This window comes from Tursiops truncatus, chromosome 3 (assembly GCF_011762595.2).
Source record: "Tursiops truncatus isolate mTurTru1 chromosome 3, mTurTru1.mat.Y, whole genome shotgun sequence".
Lineage (NCBI taxonomy): Eukaryota > Metazoa > Chordata > Mammalia > Artiodactyla > Delphinidae > Tursiops > Tursiops truncatus.
This window is the reverse complement of record NC_047036.1, coordinates 139,469,995-139,492,709: the sequence shown is the minus strand read 5'-3', so window position 1 is coordinate 139,492,709 and position 22,715 is coordinate 139,469,995. Positions and strand designations below refer to the sequence as shown.

Below are 22,715 nucleotides of genomic sequence, written 5' to 3'. Positions count from 1 at the left end.
TGAAGAGAAAATGGATCAGTTTGGTGCTAAAGTTATAGTTTAGGATTATTCTTAAATTGATGCTGAGGAGGTATTTGTAGGATATGAGAAAGCTAACGGCCCTAGCAATGGCATAATACAAGAGCTTGCAGGGCATGGATATACAATGGTGGCATTAAAGGCCACGTCTCTCTAAAATATATATATATATTATATAAATTATATAATTTTTTCAGTTTATTCATAATCATAAAACTAGTAAGACCTCAAAAAGAAAATATTAAAATTTAAGTTTGCAGTTTACTATCTAGCAAGACAAATGAAAATATTATAAGGCTATGACATATTATTATTTCCGTCTTGAAGCAGAGAAAAAGCTCTGAGACAGAAAAATGTGACTTTCTTTTGATCTGTTTCATTCTAGCTATTTTATCACTTGTTTTAACTTTTATCTTCAGTTAAGTTAATGGTTTCTCTATATTATAGTTTGTTGACTATTAATTTTGGAATTTATGCTTATTGCTCCCTTTCTTTTGCTTTCTCTATCTCATTTATTTCCTAACTTCTTAAGTTAGATTTTTTATTTATCTTAATTATTTCTTGTGTTAGTATATGCTTAGTGCTGTGACTTTTCATCTGAGCATGGCTTTGGCTATTTTTTGTATAAGAAGTTGGGAACTGTACGTCTTTATTTCAATAAATTACAACTAGAAATGAGAGTGAAAATATTTCTGTTTTAAGTCCTAGGAAGAGAAAAATACCTTCCTCTTGAGGAGATTAGCAAGGAGAATTAGCATGAGACTCATGGAATATGTGTTTATCTCATCTTTTGCCCTATCAGTGGTACTATTCAGATTAGAGCACAGTTTATACATGTGAGGAAACCTCTCAGAAACATTTGCCTTTTCTCTGATTTTAGGATCCAAGATAGTATCTCAACAGCATATGAGAAAAAGATCACAAAATGCTTTTTCTTAGAAACAAAGTATTTATAAAGTTCGTCCTGGCCTTTTATGTAACTTTGCTATATTAATTTAAAGTAAACAATTAGCCCATTGAAATAAAAATTTCCAAAAACTTTCATATAATGCTAACATAAATTTCACTTCTGCAAATATTCCCAAATATTTCACTTCAAGATGTAATTTTAATCTTTCAACAAAATGATTAGAAATAATTCAAAATAGGCTTATATTTAACTATTTGTTAATAAAGCAACCAGTGACATTTTTATAGCATAATATTTTGATATATAAATTATAATTTTAAAAGATAAAAATAAATTTATATAATAATTCTATATTTATCATTTAAACAATTGCAATTTTTTATATGACTTCTATTTTAATCATAAGCTTCTAAAAATACACAGAAAACAAGTTATTTCAGCTGACATGAGAGATTAAAAAGTAGACCTAATATTATAGCTACCAGGCATATAACAATAACTAGTTTTAAGCCCGTAATAATTACCTGATTTATTCTTCATCACACACTTCTGAGATACATATCATTTTTATTTCCACTTTATAAAGAAGAAACTGAGACTCATACAGATTATATAACTTGGTCACAATCACAGAGATAATAAGTAGCAGAGCCAGGATTCAAACTCTTGTAGAATGACTTCCAGTTCATTCTCTTAATCTCTTGTCTAAAACTTAGTCAATGAACCAGCAGAATACTGTAGAAAGCGTATGCACCTGGACAAGTGTTCCGCTCTGTTGGGCATGCTCAGCACTCAGCACCATGCTCTGCACTTAGTAACCCGTGAATTGACGCCTATTAAGTCAATAAACCAAGCACAAGGCCTGGAGTTTGAGGAAGAATCACTTTACAGGAAAGACAACCTAAGGTCCTCCCAATTTATCCACTAATACTCCCAACAATAAAGAAGAGACCAGGTACATGCTCCTTGGATAAAAATCATCACCAATGAGAATCCTATAATTTTCATGATTTGGGATACAAATTTCTAAAATGGTAAATTTCACATTAAAGCAAGAGTTCTCTTTACAAATACAGGACAACAACCAACCTTCACTTCTGTACCAAATCTCAGTTATTTGATATCAGGATAAATTAGTTCTCAACTAGTGGCTGTTTTGCCTCTCACCAACCAGAGGACCATTTGGCAATCTCTGGGGACATTTTTGCTTGTCACAACTTGGTCTGGGGTGAAAGTGCTGCTGGCGTCTAGGGGGCAGAGGACAGGGATGCTGCTAAACATTCTGTTAACACAGGGCAGCCCCTCAACAAAGAATTATCCAGCCCAAACTGTCCATAGTGTTGAGGTTGGCAAATCATCAACTACATATGTGTGATTTTTAATTTTGATGAAACTCTGATTTTAATTAATATAAAAGACGAAAATAATAACTGACTTGTGAAGTTAAGCAATACCCTCCTCTTCTCCATCCCTGGCTCAGGCTTTAAGTCACTAACAAGAAGAAAAAAAGGGAAATAAAGAAATGAATTCCTCTACAGTGCTATTCTAGAACTCAGAGAACTTGAACCGATGAAAACTACTAAGACTGTTCACTGTTTGTCTTGACTATGACTCCCAACTCTCCTTCATTCTCTTCAGTCTCTGAGGATTTCTGAAGGAAAACACATACTCTGAGATCTGCCTTGTATGTTTTGCTTTTCCCTGTACCGTGCGACTCCTAGCATTCCTTCCTCTCTATCACAAACCATCTGGCTGTGTTTGCTTACTGCCAACACCTAAAGTCCCAACCAACACCCGTTGTACAGAGGAGGAAGGGGAGAAAGAGGGAAGAAGGGAGAGGGGGTGGAGGGGAAGACTCAAAAGGAGATACACTTCCCACATCTTTGGAGGTGCTCATTTTTGTTGTCTGGAGGGCTATTTATGCTCCCAGTAGGTACTGGGAGCATAATCACTGCAGAATAAGTAATATATTAGGGCTGGCTGTGAGCTGTGGGAACAGAAGTACAGTATTAATGTTACTCAGCTATTTTCTTAAATTATTTAAATGAAAAGGTCTGGACTATCCCACTCTCATTCACCACAGCTCTTGAGATTCTCCTTCAGTTCTAGATCTTTATCTCTGCACTGTCTTCCACCAAAATACATCTGCTAGGCCTTTTATTCTTTCAGTTAACTGTTCACATGTATTTGAAACATTGAGAAGAATTTGCTGGCTTCCAACTTTGGCAAGCTAGATTATTTGGATCAACCAGTCCTCTAGAAACAAGAGCTAAAAATGTTTACTTTGGTACTGAGCAAAGCAGTAGAAAAGGAAAAAAAGGGGGGGGGGTGGTTAGGGGAGAAGTCTCTTAAAACTGTGGGCACAGACAGGACCTCATGGGACATTGTAGCCAAGATTATACATAGCTTGAGACAGCCAAGGAACCACCACCACCATGGTTGTGGCCAGAGCAGTGCAAAGCCATTCTGGAGATATGCAGATACAGCATTAGCTTTGAGGAAATACCACAAATAATTTCCAAGGGCAATGACCATCAAGCAGTGTAAGATAATTAGATTTGAAGAAACAAGGCAACATGAATGAAAACCAGCAGAAACAACAGATAGCATAAAAGATACAATTTAGACAATGAAATTATCAGATATAGATTTGAACACCAAGCCTACCACATTTAAAGAAACAATCAAATATTAGCAATTATAGTAAATTTGAATGGATAAATGCTCAGTTAAAAGATAACTACAAAATTTTAAAAATCCAAATTATATCTTTTTACTAAAACCTAATAAGTAAAATGACAGAAAAAAGGTACATCTTTTAAATAATAATCAAAAGAAACCTGGGGTGACTATACTAATAATGAACAAATATACATTTAAAAAAAATATCATCAGAGACAAAGAATTTCACCACATAATGATAAAAGTTTCAATTCACCAGGGAGATTTAAAATTTAGATTGACATGCCTCTGACAGCAAAATCTGGAGAATTTATAAAGCAAAAATTGGCAGACCTACAAATAAACAAATTTACAGTCACATTAAGAGATTTTAATATTCCTCTCTCAGTAACTGATAAAAGCAGCAGCAAAAGCTATGAGCAGAGATAGAGAAGATTTGATTACTATTCACACTCTTGATTTACACATAAATATACTGCTCCCAACAGCTGTAATTTTTAAGCACACATGTGATATTTTTGTAAACCTATTATGTTGAAATAAAAGAACAAATCTCAAAAATTTGCAAAGGATTGAAATTCCACAAGCATAATCTCTAACCATCATAATTTTCTAACACAATGAAATTGTTAGAAATTAATTCAAAGATAACTAGAAATTTCTCATATGTTTGAAATTAAGAAGTGAACTACATAATCCACAAATCAAAGGAAAAATATAACGGAGACTTAGAAAATATTTTGGATTTGAGGATAACAAAAATACTACATATCAATACATATGGGATGTAGCTAAAACTGTACTTTGAGAAAATGTATAGGCTTAAATACATATAATCGAAAAAAAGAAAGGCTGAACACTAAGTAATCAAACATTATCTCAGAAAGAAAGAAAAGAATGGCATAAGAAATCCAATGAAAGAAGAAGGAAGGAAATTTTTAAAACATCAGAAGTTAATGAAGTAGAATACAAAACATAAAGTGGAAGGAATCTATAAAGCCCAAACTGACAATCATGTGGCAAAACTGAATAGATAAATTCAAAATGAGGAGTAGAGTTGATCAAACTCTTTTTTTTCTTTACAGATAAATTAATTTCAACAGTAACTGCCTCATAATCCAAAAGAATAAAACTCTTGATATTCATGCTGCCGGTACCTTAAAATCATGAATGCTCTGCCTTCTCCTAACTCTGTTAAATTGTAGAAATAAAACAATAAAGATTGTCCTATGAAATTGAAAATATAAACGAATATCAAATAGGTCAGCTAATAATATTTTTAAAGTATTAAAGAGTTCTCAAGGCTTGGAAAGGTTGAATTTAACTAGATTGAAGATGGCAATATACTTTAAGAAAGACTTTGGAGCAGGAGAGAGCTTGATCAGTTATGGAAGCCTTAGAGAAGATTTATCTGAAAACCAACAACATTCATTTCACGTGTACGTGAAAACCCGTCTGGGGATGAGGATATCCTGCCGGCACAGTGATTCTGCCTGCCCTGGAAAGTATACCATATGGTGGCCATGCCATCAAACGTTCACCTTTTCTGACTACTTCCTTTTTTTCTGATTCTAAGCTTGTCAAGAAGTTTTTTAAGAATTTGCTTCCCTTTGCAGTTTGCCTACTGCATGGATTCTTGACTTCAAGATTCAAAGAAAGTTATGGCCCTCTCCACAAGGGAAAAAAAAATGGTTTGCAAATATACATGCAATTTTTCATGCAATTTTGGGAGATGATTGTGGAGACCATCCTGATACTCAAGGCCTAAAGGGGAGAATGTGCTAAGTCAGAACAATATCTGCACCTCCTGACGGTTCTATTTCTCCAGGTAAATTAATAAATTAGCATCCTGGTTTGACATTTCAGTCTCCTGTGGACCTTTTCAGGAAAAGTTGGTGTCTTTAAGTCTGAACAACTTTGGAAAACTGAGGAAAACAGCATTCTGTACGGCCAATGGCTAGATAGAGGTGGCTGGGTTTAGTGTCTTGTATGGAGGAATTTCAGTGATCAAGTGACTTTAGAAAGTAGGAATGTACCCCACATTACCTGCATCCCAGACAGTAATTATCAATGAGCAAAACCAGGTTGAATGACTATCTGACCTTCAAGATAGTTTTCATCTTTAAATTTCACTTTTGTTAGATCTAAAACAAACAAAAAGAGATTCATTCGTATGAGTCTGGATATCTCCCTTACCATTAATTTACAAACTTTGATATTAGATTTGTATCCAAACAGCTTAGAAATGCCAGTGAAACCAAAAATACATGAACTTGTTAGGTAATAATTTTGGGGAGGCTCCTTGGGAGATGAGTGAAAAAACGAGGGAATGAGTCTATGTATATGAAGAATATTAAACAAAAGAAGAGTGAATGAACTTCTCAGACGAGTCTTTTGAACTTAATTAACAATTTTTCAAGGATCCCAACAAATATTAATAGCAAAAGTTTAATGCCAATGCATAATAAATAATCTTAAACATCACTGATGTCTACTTTGAAACAGCCAAGGCAAAAAAGAAAATGGTAACAAGTAAATCAGAAGAAAATTTAGTATGGGTGACCTAATCAAAGCTGTGAGTTTTTCTTCTTTCCTTTCTGTATAAAAGACATAACAGGATGTTATTCATCCACATTTTACCCAACCATCATATAAATTCAATATTGTATAGACTTCTAAAAAGATCAGCAGACATGAGAATGCTTTTCTTTCACCTTTGCTGTGGCATTAATGAGATATGAAGACCAATGCGTGTACCTCCAACTTTTAAAGTTTAGCCTATATTCAAAACAATCTAAGCAAAGGAATTGATTTATCATTTCCCCCCTTTTTATTTTTATTTATATTCATCCACACAGAAGAGACTTGACACATTTCCATAAGGATTAGTTTTAGGCCCATGTCTCTACATTGGGAGCCTCAAGATGCACACTGGAATATTAGAACATTTATTTGGTGGTGGTTGTGATTTGTCTGAAAGCTAATGGAAGAAAAGTGCAATATAAGTCCTTGGATACCTATGGGGAGGATCTAAGCTTACTAGGAGATGTTCCTTATAGACTTCTCTAGAACAAATATTCTTTTTAAAGTAAAACTGTAAGCTTGAATTAATAATGGTCAATGTGCTAGTGACATTTTATATTATAAAAGGTTTTTATAATATTTATATTATAATAATATTCATTATAATAAACTAAATAATATAATATTTATTTATTATATAATATTTATTGTACAATAAATATTATATAAGTATTATATAATATTTATAATATATTATTATAGAATATTTATTTATATTATAAAAGGTTTTGAAGGACAAAAGTTCTCAAATATAAATAAAAAATCTCCAAACCTTTAACGTTCAGCTCAAGACAAAACAAAATTAAACTAAATCATACAAAACAAAATTCTCAAGAAAATAAAAAATAATTGTCAATCAAATCTCTTTTACATACTCTGACTTGACAGCTTGGATTATATAAAGATAAGAAATTTCTATTTAAACTAAATACATGAAGTCAAACTCAAGTCCCAACTCTTCATTTTCTCCTACTGAGTCTTATAAATAATTCCATGAAGACTTTAAACACTGACTGATTATGACAATGAGGAACTTGCTTTGAAGTCAATGGGCCCTTAGTAGATGTAAAAATGATTGCTAAGAGAGAGAAATTCCTTTCCACTTTAATAACTGTCTATAGCACTCATAGTTTGACAAGGCAGGAAGAACTATAACTCATGCATGAGAGACCATCCCTAATAAGACAGAAAGGAAGAGGTGTATGTGGTGACCACAGACAGTTCAGGTTTAATTTATTCCCCAAACACTATGCTTATGCTGAAGACTTTTTAAAAGCTGAAGATGAGATTAACAAGTTTGGGTTTTCTTCTGGTGGGGAGGGAACTCTTAATATTCTTGATCAAAGATAAATACAATCCTAAAAAAGCTGCCTATATCCACACTTATTTAGCTCCCGCACTTTCTTTTACTTATTATCCTCTGGATTCCCCTTCTACCAAACATTTACGGGTCTGCCACTTCACTCCCTTTGTGCCTAATCCAATAGACATCTCAGTCCTTTTCACACTTGACTCCTAGGTAATATTTGACATTCCTGATCCCTTATTTTTTGAAATACTCTCTCACTTTTATTTTCCTTCTGTTTTGGATCTTTTCTTCTCCAGCTCATCTCTAAATGTTGATGTTCTTTAAGGCTTGGACCAAAACCTCTTCTCTCTTCACTCTACCCATTCTACCTGCATGATCTCATCCAAGCTAGAGATCTCCAGCCTATGTCTACAATCAAGATCTCTTAGGCATACATCCACATGCCTAACAAATTCTGAGGCCTCTTTAATGTTTAAGCTTACGAAATGCAATTCAGCCAAAGCTGAAACTTATCTGCTTCCCCACAAACTTACTCTTCTAGATATGTTAGGTAATGGGAATTCTAATCAGTTGTCCTAAGCAGAAATCTGAGTTAGTGGTGAGACTCAGGTTTCTCCATATAATACCCAACATAATCATAGCTTCCTCGGTATTCTTGCTAAGGTGTATATCATGATTCTATCTCCTTAAAAATCTATTTCTGATTCTCCGCTGCCCACGAATAAGGCTCACTTTAATATTACATTCAAAACCCTTTACTGACATCAAACTAAGTTTCCTGTCTTGCCTCTTTCCTCCCCTAAGCCCCTGTGCTTATTAAGTCAGACTGAACTGCCTACTATTCTTCAAACATGCCAGGAGTTTTCACATCTTTATGCTTTTCCCCTGTATTTTCTCTTCTTAAAATACCTGTGTACTCCCGTCAAGCCTTATTCATTCCCTAAGACTGAGAAGAAACACATAAGCCCTCAGACAGAGCTAATTCCATCCTCCCATATGGCACCAAAGCACTTTGTTCAATCTTCCACTCAGCACTTCTGTATGTAGTATTAATATGTCTGCCTCACAAGCTGGAATACAGGCGCCGTGAGTGTAGGTACTCTGTTACCTATATCCTTCATGTCAAATCGTGTAGCAAAATTTTGGTGCACTCAATAAACTTTTAACAAATACAAAATGTCAGCAGTAGCCTCCCAGTTATCGTAATCACAAGCCTATCATGCTAGTGACATTTATAGGTCCATACTGACCCCAGAGTAAACACTCAGGTTCCCTTCTTGTCTCTCATTTGTGAGCTCAGGTTATATGTATCTTACCGGTCCTTTTGCAGTCGAACTTTTTCATTCTAGGGACCCTCGTTTTCAGGGGAGCAATGACTCCATCGGAAACTGATTTATGTGGCTTCAAGTAGGCACGACTTAGAGGGGCGATCCTAATGGCACTTTCTGCTCACTCATCCCACATGTCTCATTCAGCTGTGGCTCACAAGGCTATAAAAGTGTCTCTGCCTGCGTGATGAAACACGGCTACTCCAACTACGGCAGAGATTTGAAAATAAAAAGTAAATCTCCTCCTTGGGTGGGATCCACATTATCATGCAATTTGTAAGCTGGCCCACGTGAGCCCATTTCAGGCACTTTTAGATCAGTGGAGCAGCTATTAAAGTGTCATCAAAGCATTTTTGACGCCATAGAATTAATCATGAAATCTGCTCCTGCCAGCTCACTTATCATATTCGAAATATTAATTTAGAGCAAAATTAAATCGGACACCCACCGACAGCAACATTTTGCCCTTCAGAACTCCCCTTCATATTGATTTATTAAGGGCTGCCAGAACAGTGTACCAGAACAATTCATTATTTCTTTCTGGATGTTTCCATAGGCTTACAAATAGTCATTGGGAATGAGAGGTGTTATCTGACAGTCCTCTGACAGGGGTATTTTTCAATTTGCATAACATTTGGGGGGGTTTATTGCGATTTAAAGAAGTTTCATTTTAGTATCAGAGGCAATGGGTGATTTGCTTCAAGAAGTTTTAGAGCCAGGGTGGTCATCTGACTGTGGTGCCAGTCAGAGATAATATAAAACTGAGTGCATCACTGACTCCACTCTCCAATGTGATGAGGTGCCGTAAAACGCAGAAAGGAAGCATAATGTATCCTTTTATGAACTATGTAAATATTCTTTTTACTTCTGCTATTAAGATCTCAAATACCTGCATGGGCACTTGAATACCATGAAAGTTTCAAATGATTAGCTGTGGCAATGCTAATTCCAGGCTGTAAAAGCAAACAGTCCTCTCTAATCCTGAGACAAAAGGCCTCCATCCCCAGACCTCAGAGAGTAATCATACTAGCAAAGCCACGGAACAACCACCCTCATGAGGCCCAACTTCACCACCTCATTTGTGTAAATAGTGTCGCAAACACAGATACAAATTAGAGATCGTCTTGTTTGAGTAACTGGCTGCGTGCTCATTCATTCCGTCATTCAATGCGTTTTTAATTGAGTCCCTACCGCCAGGCACAGTTCTAAACCCTGGCCATACCTTGGGGAATGAGACAGACAAGGTCGCTTACACCTCAATTGAGGCAAGGGGAATGGGGACAGAAAATAAGAAAGAAACAAATAGACAATTGCAGGTGCTGTGGAGAAAATAACATAGGGAAAAGGAATAGAAGGTCACCATGGGATGGAGAGAAACTACATTTTCATTGAGCAGTCAGGGAAGTTCTCTATAAACAGCTGGGAGAAGAACATTCAGGCAGAGGAAACAGTCAGCATTAAGATTTTTGCTGGAAAAATAGGAATCAGTTTGTGTGTATAAGAAACAAAAGAAAAAAAACAGCTGGAGTGACTGGAGCATGGTGTGGAGAAGAGAATGCTCAGAGATGAGGTCAGCTGGGCAGTTGTCAAATCCTTTGCGTCTTGTGTACATATAATACGGTTTATGTTTTAAAATATCACCCTGGGGCTTCCCTGGTGGCGCAGTGGTTGAGAGTCCGCCTGCCAATGCAGGGGACATGGGTTCGTGACCCAGTCCGGGAAGATCCCACATGCCGCGGAGCGGCTGGGCCCATGAGCCATGGCCGCTGAGCCTGCGCGTCCGGAGCCTGTGCTCCGCAACGGGAGAGGCCACAACAGTGAGAGGCCCACGTACCGCAAAAAAAAATAATAATAATAAATAAATAAAATATCACCCTGGCTACGCTGTGGGGAAGTACTTTAAGTCTCTATTCTCATATGCTGCCCACCACCACACTATTAGGTTACTACTATCGCCACTCCCATTTTAGAGAGGGTAGGCAGAGAAGCCAAAGGCACAGCTAGTTAGTGCAAGAGCTGACACTCAGTGTCCTTAACCACTGTGCTCTGCCATTTCAAGTGAGGTACAAACATAATACAATTATTTAAAGCTTCTTCCAGATCCAAGGCAATCAATACCCCACTGTCGTAGGCGAACAGATTCTGTTTAAAGGGGGTCTGTTATCCCACCCTCAGCTGGGCCCACAGTCCAGCACACAAAGCCAGATGTTAGAGGGGGATTCATGGTTGTTAGCATTTGCCTTATGTATTGAGGTGCTCCTATGTTGGGTGCATAAACATTTATAATTGTTATATCTTCTTCTTGGATTGATACCTTGATCATTATGTAGTGTTTTTCCTTATCTCCTGTAACAGTCTTTATTTTAAGGTCTATTTTATCTGATACGAATATAGCTACTCCAGCTTTCTTTTGATTTTCATTTGCATGGAATACCTTTTTCCATCCCTTCGCTTTCAGTCTGTATGTGTCCCTAGGTTTGAAGTGGGTCTCTTGTAGACAACATATATATGGGTCTTGTTTTTGTATCCATTCAGCCAGTCTGTGTCTTTTCGTTGGGGCATTTAATCGATTTACATTCAAGGTTATCGATATGTACGTCCCTATTACCATTTCTTAATTGTTTTGGGATTGTTTTTGTGGGTCTTTTTCTTCTCTTGTGTTTCTCGCCTAGAGAAGTTTCTTTAGCATTTGTTATAAAGCTGGTTTTGTGGTGCTGAATTCTCTTAGCTTTTGCTTGTCTGAAGAGCTTTTGATTTCTCTGTTGAATCTGAACAAGATCCTTGCTGGGTAGAGTAATCTTGGGTGTAGGTTTTTCTCTTTCATCACTTTAAGCATATACTGCCACTCCCTTCTGGTCTGCAGAGTTTCTGCTGAAAAATCAGCTGATAACCTCATGGGGATTCCTTTGTATGTTATTTTTTGTTTTTCCCTTGCTGCTTTTAATATTTTTTTCTTTGAATTTAATTTTTGTTACTTTGATTAATATGTGTCTTGGTGTGTTTCTCCTAGGGTTTATCCTGTATGGGACTCTCTGTGTTTCCTAGACTCAGGTAACTATTTCCTTTCCCATGTTAGAGAAGTTTTCCACTATAATCTCTTCAAATATTTTCTCAGTCCCTTTCTTTTTCTCTTCTTCTTCTGGGACCCCTATAACTCGAATGTTGGTGCATTTAGTGTTGTCCCAGAGGTCTCTGAGATTGTCTTCAATTCTTTCATTCTTTTTTCTTTATTCTGCTCCTTGGCAGTTATTTCCACCATTTTGTCTTCCAGCTCATTTATTCATTCTTCTGCCTCAGTTATTCTGTTATTGATTCCTTCTAGTGTATTTTTCATTTCAGTTATTGTGTTGTTCATCTCTGTTTGTTTTTTCTTTAGTTCTTCTAGATCTTTGTTAAACATTTCTTGTATTTTCTCAATCCGTGCCTCCATTCTATTTCTGAGATTCTGGATCATCTTTACTATCATTACTATGAATTCTTTTTCAGGTAGATTGTCTAGTTCCTCTTCATTTATTTGGTCTTATAGGATTTTACCTTGCTCCTGCATCTGTGACATAATTTTTTGCTGTCTCATTGTGTTTTTTTTGTTTTTTTCTTTTTTTTGATGAGTGGGATTGTGTTCCTGTCTTACTGGTTGTTTGGCCTGAGGCTTCCAACACTGGAGTTTGTAGGCTGTTGGGTAGAGCTGGATCTTGGTGCTTGGATGAGGACCTCTGGGAGACCTCACTCTGAAGAATATTCCCTGGGGTCTGAGGTTCTCTGTTAATCCAGGAGCTCCCACCTCATGAGCTTTATCCCGACCCCCGGCAAAAAAAAAAGGTGAACAATAACAAAGTAAAAAATAAAATTAGATTAGGAAACTCACAGATATGTTAGAAAGAATATAAAAATTAAAATATAGATGAAACAACACTGGAAGATAAAACAGAACCACAATAGTAAAAAAGGGGGAAGAAAAAAAAAAGGTGGAAAAGGCCTTGGCTGTGGAGAGCGGGGGGCCTAAGTAGGGGTGGGGTTTCGGTGGTGGGCGGGGCCTATGCTTAGGACCCACAGGGCTGGAAAAGGCCCTGGGAGGTGTGAGGGGCTGGGGCTTCCGCTCAACGAAACAGAAGGGGCCCTGGTGCACCTCCCACCTCTGGTCTAACAGGGCAGGGGACCCCACCTGGGAGCCCAGCAGGCTTCCTGGGCCCGATTGGGTGGGTCAAATGCCCTCTGCTCCTTCTCCTGACCCTCTGGTCCTGGAGGGCCCCTCCCACCTGCCTCTCCTGTTCTGCCCCAGCCTTCCTCCTATGTCCCCAGGACCTATGCAGCTCAGAGGTGGCCTCTGAGGGTACAGGATCTGGCCGAGAGCAGGGCAGACTTCCCCGGCTGATTGGGCAGGGGAAATTCTGGTCATGCTCCCCCCTGATCCGAGCCCCTGAGGGTCAGTCACTCCAGGTGTGGGAACACCTCCCCCGTTTCAGCCACCCCTCAGCAGCGCTGGTCCTGTCCAGCCTCCACTTCTCCTCCCCCCTCAGCACCCCCACATCCTACTGGTTCACTTGGGGGTTCCTCCCATCTCCTTGGGCGTTGAAGTCCCCCCAAGCATCCGGCAGGCACCCTAGTGGAGGGGAGACGCGTACTCTGTGTTTTCCTACACTGCCATCTTGACTCCGCCACCCCCACTTAACTAATTGTACTCTTCACCATCCTGCTATAAGATATATATATATATGTATATATATGTATATATATACACATAATGTGATGAAAGCATAAGATGTATTATACGGTTCAAAAAGGTTTCCTTTAGGAGCCTTTGTCCAATCTGAAATTGATCATTTTCTTTCTTCTCATTCAATTTCTAACGCCAGCAAAAAATTTTATCTAACGTAACAGAAATAGCTTTCTCTCCTCCAAGTTACTTTCTTATTTTTAGTGGCTCGGGATCCTTCATCTTTCCCTGTAGCAAATATTTATGGGTTTTTCTTTTGATCTCTGTGGGAAGAGAAATACATAGAGTAAAACCACAGGAGACTCCTGAGGTCACATGTGGTCCAGAAGAGGAAAGCATGGCCCTGGGATTGGTCTCAGAATGCTAGGGATTAGCAGCGAAACCAGAATGCTCCCTTTCCTGTACCGCATCTTATTTCCCTGAAACATCCCTCAGTTGCTGCCTACCCTGAGATACACACTGTTCCCATGCACTGAATGCTGTTTTGGAGCATCATGCCTTTGAACTTGCTGGGTCCTCTGGCTGGAACACCCTTCTTTTCTCTACCTGACAATTCTCAAAAGTCTCCCTGTCTAAGAAGCCGTATTAGTCTCCTACTCCTGTGGCAACAAATTACTTTAGACAACACAAATTTATTACCTCACAGTGTTGGACCTGAGAAGTTCAAAAAAGACCAGCTTGCTCTTGGGGAGCATCTGTTTCATTGCCTTTTACAGATTCTTGGCACCACCTAAATTCCTTGTCTCTTGGGCCCTTTCTGCACCTTAAAAGCCTTCCGGGTACCTCATGCCTCTCTCCTACAAGGTTCTTTGTGATTACATCAGACCAACCTGTTGTAACCCAGGATGGTCTTCCTATTGTAAAATCTTTAACTTAATCACACATGCAAAGTTCCTTCTTCACATGTACAGTAACATATTCATGGGTTCTTCGGATAAGGACATGGATATCTTTGGAGTGGAGGGCATTGTTCTGTCCATCACAGAAGGCTACACTGATTTTGTACTCTCAAGTAAAGCTTTGCCATCCTTTGGCAACAAGACAACCTAAGCTGTGTGCTCCCCGCAGAGTCAGGTATAGGCAGCTGCCCAAGATTCTTATCCAAATTAGAACAATGCTGTAAATGTAATGAGGTGCTGGAGGGAATTGTATTTGCCAGAAAACCTCCCAGGAAGGAAATCTGTTTGCTTAGAAGAAGCACTTTGATAAGCTACTTAGAGGGCAGGGAGGAAGATGGGGCTCCCAAGGAGCCCCAACACAATGTTTTCTGAAGAGGACTCCAGTTTGTAAGTGGGCCTCATCCTTCTCTGCCCCTTCCAACCACCGACTCAACCCCCTTTCTAGGTAAACAGTGAACACACATTGAAACAGTATTTGTTGGAAAAGAAACCAAACTATTAGTGGGTACAGAGGGCCAACATATCCCATTTGGGAACCTATCTAATATTTCAGGGCTTATCCCTTTGCTATAATTTTCTTCATCTGTAAAATGGGGATAAAAGATTTTCTTCGTATGTTGTTGGGAAGACCAAATATATAAAATGTTTAAAATAGTGCCATACACATAGTGAATGCTTAATAAACCTTTACTATCCTTACTGGGCATTACTCTGCTTATATGAGGGCCATCTGGTTTGATAGGCTGTGACTTCTTCAAACCCAAGTGTTAATCATTTCTGCAGTAACTACAACTCACTGTCCCATACAATAGCTCGTAGCCACACTGGACTATTTATATTCACATTCAAATTAATTGCAATTACACAAAAATTTAGAATCCAAGTCCTCAGTCACAGGAGCCACATTTTAAGTGCTCCGTAGCCACATGCGGCTGGTGTGGTGGACAACATAAACACAGATCATTTCCAACATCACAGAAAACGCTACTGCAGAGCACATTCAGTAAATACCCCATGTCAAGGAATACTGTAAGATCTTCAGAGGGGACAGGGAAAGTTTAATGTACTCATAGACTCACACATATGTGATAGTCATAGTTCTTTTATGGTAAATCTTAAGACCATAATAGATCTAAAATTAAATAGGATTCTCAACTCTAAAATGAGTATGTTCCTGGGGCTTTGAGGTTTCTTGTATTATGAAGACATCTTTTTCTGGCCTCTACCATCTTTTTTGGCACTAACCAGCCAAAAACTATTAACCTCCTTGTGGTAATGACACCACTTTCTCATAATCTTTAAAACTCTGAGTGGATTATGTGAGGCAAGAAAAGAGGACACATATAGTTCAGGTCATACTCATATTATGCAAGATGCACGATATGCTATAATAGTCTGACTTTCAACATATCACCTAACATTACTCTCACATAAAAAAAAAAAAAAAAAAAACTCCTCTCATATTTTCTCTACCTAGCCCCAATGGTAGTATAGAATTTATTTCTATCGTAGGCACTCATTATATAGAATTCAACAGGAAGAATGACAAGTTTAGTCACCATTCCAATATTCTGCACCCACAGTAGATACTGTTAATCAATCCATAACATTCTCCATACAACCCATTGGCTTGGATATGGCATCAGAATCCTTCTCAACACTAGGCTCCAGGTGGCATCGACCAAACGGTTGATATTGCCATCTGAGTTTAAACCTACTTGTCATTCCTGGGTCAAAGGGTGTTTAGTGGATAGAAAGAATCAAAGAAGCAGAGGAAATCCAACTGTCCCATTTAAACAATGCTACTTTCTTTAAGGCATACTTAGGTTTCATTTCTTTTCCTTTTTTAGTATAAGAGAAATGTTCTTTAACCAAGAACTCAGTGGAGCAACAGTGCCACCCAATGGCTTGTTAGGTTAGTTTTGCATTTAACTGTTACCATTTTAACAGAGAAACTGTCTCCCACAGATAAAAATGGGAACTGGAATTGGCTATTAGTTGCTTAAGCTGCTATTCACCGTTTTTCGAAATGATACATACACAGAAGGTAGGAGGCATCCTGAGAAATGGAATTGTCTTATAACAGAACCCTCATCACGTTTCCACTATCAAATCAAACAGCTCAACACAAAGAAAGGCTCCATATGAATTTATAAATGAACAGGACGGATTTTCACCTCTCATTTATAAGTGGGTGGAATGGACAACAGTTGCCCAACACCTCCATGCCCCCCTCCAGGTGAGCGTGGCTCTTTTTTCCCTATTTTCTTAGAAATCAGTATGCTAAATTCACCCTACAAGAAATGTGAAAGTAGGTATATGTATTGCAGCATTTTATATGCAAAAAAGGAGTACAAAGGCTATGACAAGTATTATAAATAGAACTATTATTTAGTTTAAAAGCAAGCAGAATTTATATTTCACAATCGGAGAGCACTCAAGCTTTGAGATTCAAGTAAGCAAAATAAATCTGAGCTTTTTGCACTGTGAAATCGAAGCTCTAACTCTATTAATAGAAGAGGTGAGTAATAGATTTCCCTGGTTGGATGGTGGTGGGTTTTTATTACCCAATCTTCGTGATCTGCATAGCTCACCAAACACTTCCAAAGTGAGGTGACAGGGAGTCTCCAGGCACTGAGATTACATATTGTTAGTGGTGGCGTTTTTCTCCCTTGGAGGGACTTATTTGAAGATCTAGAGACATCCCCACAGGACTGGAGAGCCCAAGGAAAGGAAGAAGTCTGCTCTTCTTTTTAACTTCCAATCAATCAGGGTGCTCATAAAGTCTTTTTTTTTTTTTTAAACTACACTGATGTTTTTTAAAAAAAATATTCCAACAGTCAAACAGAATGAGTGGGTCCTGGGTTGTTCTGATTTTTTTTTTTTTTTTTTTTTTAACGGTACGCGGGCCTCTCACTGTTGTGGCCTCTCCCGTTGCGGAGCACAGGCTCCGGATGCGCTGGCTCAGCGGCCATGGCTCACAGGCCTAGTCGCTCCGCGGCCTGTGGGATCGTCCCAAACCGGGGCACGAACCCGTGTCCACTGCATCGGCAGGCGGACTCTCAACCACTGCGCCACCAGGGAAGCCCAGTTCTGATCTTTTTTAATGCATAAAGAGGTGACACACAAATACGTATTACTGTTTACTAGTGACTGCTATGATTAATCATTTTTGAAGAAAACTAAAATTCCCAATCTGGCATCCATTTGTGGTCAAAGGCTTTTTGTCCAGAACTTCTTTATTCAACCTTTGTTCTCTTACTTCATTTAGTTTTTGTTTCAGTGACTTAGGCTGTATTTTGCCAATAAATATGATTAACTGGAAAAAGACTCTAGCTTTGAAAATGAAATGTATAGGCTGAACAGAGGCACAGAGGAAATATTTTATGCTAAGACTAAAAATATGCCCCGAGTGAATCTGAGAAGACTATTCAGTTAGGTTCATGCTTCTTCATTGTGTCAGTAGGTAGGAAGTTCAATTAGAAGAAGTTCCACGGGTTACTTTGATATTTTTTTAAAATAATCATAATTTGTTCTTAGAGCGCTGAAACTGTATGAAACTACTTTAACGAGAAGCAGGGAAACGTGAGCCGTCAGTGTGTGAGATTTTAGATCAGTGAACTTACACTTTAATCCCAGTTCAGCCACAAATTACGTGGATCTGAGTCAATTACTTAAAGCCTATGAGCCTCAATTTCCAAATCTGTTACATGGAAACACCAAAAGCACAAATCCATAATACTGTTATGAGGATACATGAGTACTGTCTATGGCGAAAGAATAGAATATTAAGAAACTCTCCAGCCCTCCAACGTAACTGGAGTGGCAAGAGATATGAGAAGAAAGGAAGACTCAAGTTAGAAAGTGACTTGTATCCTAGAAAGTAGTCTCAGAAGAAAGCCAGAGGTAAAGAAGGAAGATGAGGAAGATTGCGGGCTCCTGGGGCAAACCACCTACATTTTAATACAATTTCACCACTTCCCAGCATCATAATCACACATCTCCAAATCTTGGTTTTCTCATCTGTAACACGGGAACAGTAATAGTACCGCCGCATAAACGATACAGGATACACCGAGGAAAGACACAAATAGCTCTTACATACTGCGTAGATCAGAATAAGCATTAACTAAGCAGGAACCAGAAGCAGAATTTATCTTCACTGTGGTTAAGGTGATAGCATATATGCTTGTGCCTGTGCTTATTTTCACTGAGAGAGACAGAGCTTAGTAACTGTCACATCACGCAAAGTTAAATCAGCTTTGTGGAAGACAGAACAAGTGGGACCGTGACCTGCGGGATCCATAGTAAATTACTGAAATTCATAATGCTCTTTTTAACCTAGCCATTCTTCACGATAAATGCTGTTAGGTTCATACCCTTACCAGGTAGGTAGTATGGGGGAGGGAGACAAGTTCTGCTTTTAAGGAGGAGGAATTCTAGTTCAGGAGACAGAACCTTCACACAGTAAATGTCAACTGAGGGGAACCCATAACCAACACTTAGACAGATGCTTTTGCACAGCAGGAAAGACTCTTAGCCAGACCATCTGGGTTTGATGACTGGCATTGCCAGGTGGTGCCACGTAGGAGCTGTGTGACCTTAGGAAGGTTACCTAACTCTATTAATTTACTGTTGACATCTATGAACGAAGGTAACAATAATACTTACCTAATTGACTTGTGCAGAATAAAAGAGTTAAAATACATAAGGGACCTGGAGCATATTTTGTGTTAAATAACTATTTACTAATACGCCTACTTCCACTACTAGGAATAAAGCTTCACTAATAAAGGCATATTTGGAGCCAGATGTGTTTCAGAACTTTTCTGATGTTAGAATCATAGCATGGTACGAACACCATATATTACACAATCCTTCCAGTGAATATAGGACAGCCCCTATAGTCAAAATATTAATATTTCTGCAATATGAATTTTCACAACTGTTAGCTAAATAAAGACCTATAAAGAGACTCCTGTCCAGCAAAGTCAGATTTTGCTGATAAATGAGTTCAGATCAGGCAAGATTTTTATCACCAGATGAGTTTTTAAAAGCTTTTAGCTTCCAGAGCTTTTTGAATTTTGGCTTTGTGGATCTGTACAACTATGAACATTAGAGATTGGGAAGGCTTCAGAGAGGGGCATTTTTTCCTGGTTGCTAAAGAAGAGTAGAGGAATTGCAAGCAAAGGAGATCTGTGACAGACTCTCAGGTCGAAGTGAGCAGAAACCCCATGTAAGATAGAAGGGGCAGAGGGAGAGGTGAGGCTGGGGTCAAATCACCTGATCCCACCCCCTACAACTGTCAGAGATCAGACAAGTACTGGTACAATAATAGTGTTAATTCTCTTGGAATAGTGCCACATCCTTAGACTTAACGTATGTAGCAGGGACTGTAAACCAACAGGTCTGGACATCCAGTGGTGGTCTTGCAGATGTGTTTGTTCTGCTGACACAGTGTTTAGCTTTTGGAATGTGGATACTTCAGGAAGGGTACATACCTGCCACTTGCCACAGATGGTCCCATCACTCTCCACTGTCTTCACCCAGCTGGATTCTCTCACTTCTATCTCTCTGGTCTCTCCTGGCATTGGAATTGTTGACCCCTGGTTGGCAAATAAAAGAAAAAGACTGTTTGAAATGAGTCCTGAGATTTTAAATGATCAATTACATGGTTGAATTCATCTTATGGTCTCTATATAGATTGTAGAGAGGTTCATGCCAGCTCTCTTGATTAGCAGTGGCTTTCCAAAATGCTGCATTTATGAAGACCTTTTAGGCTGCTGTCAGGCTCAGTGTTACAGGGGAGTAGAAGGAGAACATTAATCTGGCCTATGTTTTACATCACTTATTCTCAAAATATAATCCAGTGAGTAAAAGTAACGTATTACATGATCTTTTCCTGTTCTATCCAGTATGGTGCTCACTAGCCACATATGGCCACTGAACGCTGGAAATGTGACTAATCCAAGTTGAAATATGCTGTAAGCATAAAATACACACCAGATTTCAAAGGCTTTGTACAAAAAAAAATGTAAAATATCCCATTAATAATGTTTAATATTGATTACATAGCATCATGGTAATATTTTTATATATATTTGATAAAGTACATTATTAAAATTAAGTTTACCTGTTTTGGTTTCTTTTTTTAACATGGCTGCTCAAAAACTGGAAATCATATATATGTCTCGTATGATATTTCTATTGGATATCATTATTCTATATTATATATGTTAATGATATAGTAATATTAAAAGTGATTTCTGATCCTCATTTCTATTATTTGGGCAATTTTAATGACCTAGAAACCCAATCAAATTATTATTTTAGCCAAAACCAAAAAATATTTCCTGTTAACTGTTTTTAAAATTTTTTTTGGCCACGCAGCACAGCATGTGGGATCTTAGGTCCCCGACCAGGGGTCGAACCTGTACCCCCTGCGCTGGAAGGGTGGAGTCAACCACTGGACCACCAGGGAAGTCCTTTCCTGTTAACTCTTGATAGGAAAAAGATGAAAATTTCCAGCAGAGGCTCTCCTGAATTTCATCCCCCAATGAACTTTCCAAAGTTCCCTCCCCATCACACCCAACACCAAATGAGAATCACTGCTCTAGAACAGCTCAAGGGCCAAGTCCACCAGCCACATGCATATGTTTGCACACTGTCTATGATTCCCTTTGCACTAAAATGGCCAGGTTCACTGAGTGTGACAGGGAGGGTCCCCAAAGTCTAAATTACGCACGAAGTTTTCCTTTACAGAAAAAGTTTACTGACCCCTGCTCTAGAGTAACAATTCCAAATGAGCTTTTCTAAATTTATCCTCATAACAAACATTTAGATCAGTTTACAGATGCAAAAAAAATTGCTTAGGAAGAAGCTTGAATCATCAGTGTTACAAACCACTAATACACTCAGGAATAAAACATTATTTTTCAGCTTCTAAAATTCTTCAAATTGTTTCTTGGAAACCATGCTTTGTAAAATGTGATCCTGGGGGCAATTAGTAGACTGAGGGTTATTTGAGGGTGAAATAAGGAAACAATACAGGGGATTACTTCGGTTCGTTTGCTCTGCTAAAGATGCCATAGAACTTCATATTTTACTGACATGTTTCCAACTTAAGAATGGACATCTGAATTAATGGTAAATTACTGAGAATTTCCTTACATCGATCATACGTATCCTAAAATAAACTTTTGGCTGCTTAGCTAATAGATATTTTTCTAAGTTTCTATGGGAAATTGAGGATATTATTGATATATTATTACCTTTGTCGTAACATGCCATTTTTTTTTTCTCATAAGTTGAATCTAAATCTCCTGATTTTTAGAACCCATTAGAGAAAGCTTCTGGTTTACGGTTCATCATACAAAAAGTACGCAGATCCTATGTTAAAACTGGCATTGTGCTTAGAAAACTACCCTCTGGAGGCTGATAAAGCACTGTCTCACCCTTCTAAGACCTAGTTTTCATATTAAAGGTCGCATATGCTCATTTTCCAATTTTATTAGCTTTCTTCACAACTGGTTAAAAATGGAAAGAAAAGAAATTACAATTCTAATTGTGACTCTACTTAACTAGTTCAAACTGATTTAAGTATGAATATCTGAGAAGCCTGAAAACTCAACAGCCATTTAAAAGTCTATTTGAGCAGTAGATCACAATTCCTTAGAGAAATGGAAAGGTGCTTTAGAGTCTAATGCTTCCTTTTGAACTGTATATCACTTTTTCCATTTAGAATTCATTTGAATGCAGAGATCGAGTTAGGTTCTTTTCGTTGGAGACACTCCAAATATTTTTACAGTTATTTGAATACCATATTGACAAGCCCATTATATTTACTCGTCCTAAAACAAATAATTTCCACATATTCTAAGCTTTAAAATTCTCTAGTACAAATTATTAAAAGATTATAAAGTGTTTGTCTGTGCATTTTTAAAGGGAGGGATTTGTGACTTCTTAAAAAAGGAAAATATTTGAATAGCAGTTATAATTCTAGTATATTCACAAATCAGTCATTAAAATGCATAGAGCAGAGTTGTTGCAGCTGTATACAGCTTTTATTATTCAGACTGCTAAATGGGTGAAACATATATTTTAATTTAATGTGTAATGCACAACTCAGAATGAACCAGAATGATTCTTCCTCCCCTCCCTTTCCTAAGGAGCAGCTAGAGATCCTTCAGCGGGCTGGTGATAATTTCTCCTGGACAACAGCCAGCCGAGATTTATTGAATATGCTGGCATCTCTTCATAAAACACTGCAAGA

The 22,715-nt window shown here is 38.0% G+C and overlaps 1 long non-coding RNA gene across 1 annotated transcript in view; it reads right to left on the bottom strand.

Annotated features, from left to right (window-relative positions):
* The window catches only part of LOC109551734 (uncharacterized), a 268,669-nt gene that overhangs the window by 191,202 nt on the left and 54,752 nt on the right, over positions 1 to 22,715 (bottom strand). Inside the window, exon 2 of the long non-coding RNA XR_002178440.3 lies at positions 19,945 to 20,049. This is a non-coding gene — a long non-coding RNA (uncharacterized lncRNA). The remainder of the gene's footprint in view (positions 1 to 19,944; positions 20,050 to 22,715) is intronic.